Source organism: Chionomys nivalis, chromosome 19, assembly GCF_950005125.1.
Source record: "Chionomys nivalis chromosome 19, mChiNiv1.1, whole genome shotgun sequence".
NCBI lineage: Eukaryota > Metazoa > Chordata > Mammalia > Rodentia > Cricetidae > Chionomys > Chionomys nivalis.
Window position 1 is genome coordinate 41,029,273 of NC_080104.1, and position 4,880 is coordinate 41,034,152.

Genomic DNA, 4,880 nt, shown 5'->3' on the forward strand with positions numbered 1-4,880 from the left:
AGCAACAAGGACAAGAAAGGGAGGTGACAATTTAAAGATTTTTTAAAAATCTCTTTTTAAAAGCCTGGATGGATTGGCTGCTGTTTAATACTGAATCCCTTCCTTCCCATTCAGAACAGTACTAAGACATCTCAAAATGAACATTTGTTTGCCTGTGCCTTTGACCAGAATGACGTTTTCTGACTGTGAGGGAGGATGGGAAATGTAGTTTTACTGTAGATCCTCCTGTGCCAGGTTAAAGGGGTTCTGGCAGTGGCTGACTGTGACTGTGAGGGAGGATGGGAAATGTAGTTTTACTGTAGATCCTCCTGTACCAGGTTAAAGGGGCTTCTGAGGATGACTGACTGTCAAGTTCAAGGAGCAGAGGTGAACGATAATGGAATAGAGCAGCCACGAAGAGTGCGACAGCTGCTGGTATTACCATGAGGGGTTGTCGATGAACCAGCATTATAGACGAAAATGGATGCAGGCAGAAAAACCAGACGCTGAAGGCTGTGGGGTGCTTGCCTGGTGTTGGGGTGTTTGCCCAGTGTTTAATAGGAAGAGGTGTCCTTGAGATAGCTAAGTCCATATTTAGTGATATCTAAGGTCCCCAGGTCACAAAGGGAGGCCAATGCAGCCAAAGAGAGTTAGGCTGGGATCCTAACTGAGGAAGAGAGAGCCTGTGCCTGGGACACTTTGAGGGGAAGGGCCCTCAGGGATGAGGAGGCTCCAGGTGGCAGTTTGGAAAAGTGGTGCTATGGGCCCAGGGCACGTTGTTGTGGCTTGGGGTGTCTGGTGGCAGTAGTGGCAGCCCTCTGGGAATCCGCCATATAAAACCAAAATTTACCCAGGTAGTGGTGGAACAAACTAATCCCAGCACTCAGGAGACAGAGACAGAGGAATCTCTGAGTTTGAGGCCAGCAAGTTCCAGAGCTGTTACACAGAGAAACCCTGTCTCAGAAACACACATACAAACAAACAAAACAAAAAACACCGGGAACTTTGTTGCCACTGTGGGTCACAGTTCTTGGGCAAAATATCTTTTCAGTTCCCTGCAAACTTTAGCTTCTAGGAGATGGAGATAGGGATGTTTTCTTTTTAGACTTGCATTTTCTTGTACATGTATTCATCTATTTTTTCCTCTCAATCCCTGGATGAGTGGTTTGTGTATGAGCTAAAATAGTAAGGTTACTGTACTCCCTGCTTCCAGATCTTGGTTTCTCTCCTCGCTGAACAAACCACATTTTTACGAGCCCAGCATGGTTTCTCACCCACCTGTTGTCCTAACAATTGAACAGAAACAAGAGGCTAGCCCGGTCCACATAAGGAGATCCTATCGCAAACCCTCAGGCCCAAACACCTGCATTTCACAGAAGGCAGTGTGGCATGGTTCCTCCTTGTGAGGCTTCGGGATTTGGGGAGGCCAGTTCTGCTGGGCACCCTGTGAAGTCTGGGAGTGCTTGACTCTACTGTAGAACTTTGGGGTCCTGCTCTGCCAGCCGTTCTTGCATCCTGATTCCCTTACGGGCTGGCTGTGCACCAGTCTTGCTGCTTCTGCCTCCCTCTTGAAGTCTGTTTCTGCACATTGCCCTCATCAGCCCAGTTTCCTTACCACTTCAATGCTCTTTGGCCATTGGGATCTTTCCTGGTTCCATGCCTCTCATAAGGAACTCTTTGTGAACATTGCTAAGTACTTCCCTGGAGGTTTCTAGAACAGTATAACCAGGCCCTGAGGGCTTCATAGCTCTTAATGCCCAGTTAGAGATCAAGAGGATTCTTTATTTGTTTATTTAACTTACTATTTTGGGGCTTAAATTTTTACTTTTTATTGTTGTGTGTATGCTGTTTGGGAAAAGGTGCATGTCATGGTGTTTGTGGAGGTCAGAGGACAATTTTATGGGTTCATTTTCACCCTCCATCTTGAACTCTGGTTGGCTATTGTTGGTAAGCAATTACTGACAGAGTCATCTTGATAGGCCCATCTTTTTTAATTAAAATGTTCATTATGTTCAATATACTTGGGAGGCAGAGACAGGCAGATCTCTGTGAACTCAAGGCCAACCTGGTCTACAAGAGCTAGGACAGCTAGGGCTGTTACACAGAGAAACCCTGTCTTGAAAAACAAAACAAAACATTCAATATATTTAGCAAAGGAGTATATGCATATGTGTGTTTATACAAATGCAATATTCCTGTGGAAGTCAGAACACAAATTTGAGAATCAGTTTTTTTTTTCTTCCACCAAATGGGCCCGGGAAATTGAATTAGGTCCTCAAGCTTGGGGTAAACACTCATTAAGCCATTTCAGTGCCCGCCCCCTTGAGATACCATTTTTGAATTCCTGATCCTCCTGCCTCCACCTCCCAAGTTCTGGACTTAAAGACACGTCACCATATCTGGCTCTAAGAGGGCTTTTTCTTTTTTTTTTTTAAATATTTATTTATTTATTGTGTATACAATATTCTGTCTGTGTGTATGCCCAAAGGCCAGAAGAGGCCACCAGACCCCATTACAGATGGTTGTGAGCCATCATGTGGTTGCTGGGAATTGAACTCAGGACCTTTGGAAGAACAGGCAGTGCTCTTAACCTCTGAGCCATCTCTCCAGCCCCCTAAGAGGGCTTTTATAAATGATTTAGGTACCTGCTGATTTGGCTAAAAAAAAGTGATAATTCTCTCATCGGGTATGCACATGTACACACATCTTTCTTGAGATGGTGTCTCCTCTATCCTAGGCTGGTTTCACACTTGATGTGTAGCAGAGAATGACCTTGAATAGTCTGATTCTCTTGCCTGTTCAGCACCAAGCTACTGTGTTCTGTGCCAGCAAATCTCCCAGCTCTCTTTATCTTCTCAGGAACCTGCTCAGTGCCCACTTCCCCACTTTGCTCCCCAGGGGAAGTGGGAGCTGCTGGGAGGAACAGCAGAAAGGAATTCAGAGGCCTGAGAGCAGACTGCAGGCCCTTAGAGGAGGGCTGGGTTGCCGAGTCAAGTTTCCTCGGTCAGGAGACCTGCTTGCAGACAAGATTGTCGCCCAAAGTACTGTGATCGCTGATGGCTGTCTTTTTCTCCCCAGGCCTTATTTTACACACTGGTACAATGAAGGAAGGGACTGATAACTTCTAAGGGCCCGTGCCATTGTGCTAAGAGGCCTCTCCTCACCTTGCCTGTGTTGTGTGTCATTCCACTCAGCCCCAGGGTCACTTACCGAAAACTGTGAGTAGGTTTGTTGGGCTATCTTGACTTTCCTTACCTGGGTTGGAATGTAGTGGGGGGGGGGGCTGAATAGGGTTGGGAGGGCTGGATAGGGTGGGGAAGGCTGGAATGTGGTGGTGGGGGGGGAGGGCTGGATAGGGTGGGGCGGCCTCTGCTACTGTAATCCTCAGAGGCTGTCTCCAATTCTGGCTCACTTCCTGTTCCCTTTTCCAGTGGTGGTAACATCCCTACCTTTTTATACTTCTGAAAAATTACATTTACTTATTATATTATTTGTGTGTATAGGCACACATGTGTCACACATGTCTGAGGTCAGAGGACAAATTGCAGGAGCTGACTTTCTTCTTCTATCCTGTCGGTCCCAGGGACTGAACTCAGGTTTCCAGGCTTGGCAGCAAGCACCTTTTCCCACTGAGGCTGCCTTGCCGGTCCACCGTTATTTAACAAAATGCTATTAGACTACATTAGTTATAATAATGAGTTTCTTGATGACATTTCAATGCTTGTATATGATGCATTTGGCCATATTTATCCCACCTAGTCCCCATCCTGGTGATTGATCTCTTCTATGTTTTCCCCTTCCATGCCTCTATGTGTGTGTGTGTGACCCACTGAGTTTAATGAGGAACATGGGTGCTTCTATGAAGAAAAGGCTTCTAAACTCCATAAAAAATATCACTTAAATGCTTGTTCTTTGCAACACCATACTGGTTGCTCCAGAGCCACTGCCTTACAAATGACTACCCAATGTTCTGCCTGTGCTCCTTTTCATAAAACACCCATTGCTGGAGTTAATCCTCGCGGCCTTAAACCGAATGACATTTGGCCGATGGATGATACCCACCTACTCTTAGCTGGAAAGCTGAAATACATGCATGTTTCAGTAGATACTTGCTCTAAAGTAGTTTTTGCTTCGCTGCATAGTGGAGAGAAAATTAAAAATGTGTAGCCCTTCATTCAATAGCACCATGGAGGCTTATAGACCCAACAGTCAGGTGGGCCAACAGGTGAAAACCTTATCCTCTGATCCTCAAGGCCAAGGCAACACGCGCTCCTGAAGCAGAGCTGGTAAACAACTTTGACACAGCCTTTAGTAACTCAAATCAGAAGGAAAGTAAAGATCGCTAGCAGGGAAGAGCAGCTGGAGGACTCCAAATGGTCCCCAAAGGTGCTATCTACATGAGCGTGGACACCTTACCAGTGACTACACCACCGAAGAAAGCATCTCCCTTGCTGCCAGCAGCTACTACTGACCTATAGATCCTCAGGAAGGAATGGGACCCCATGAGTCCCCTCCCTTCTTTGTTTTTTTTTTTGACCAAAGGGTCTCCCTCTAGTTCCTACTGACCTTGAATTTATTCGTAGCTCAGGATGGCCTGAATTTGTGATGGTCCTCCTATCTCAGGCTGGGGTTATAAGCTTGAAACACTGAGCTTGGATTCTTCTTTTTTGAAACAGACGTCTTAAAACCTGTAGCCAGGTTGGCCTGGTACTCTAGATCTTCCTGCCTCGGTCTCCCAAGTGCTGGGATCACAGGCATCATCTACCAGGCCAGCTTAGTAGGGACTTTGTTTGTTTGTTTTTGTTTTTGTTTTTGAGACAGAGGCTCACTGTGTAGTCCTGGCTGACCTGGGACTTGCTCTGTAGTCCAGGCTAGCTTTGAACACACAGAGATCTACCTGC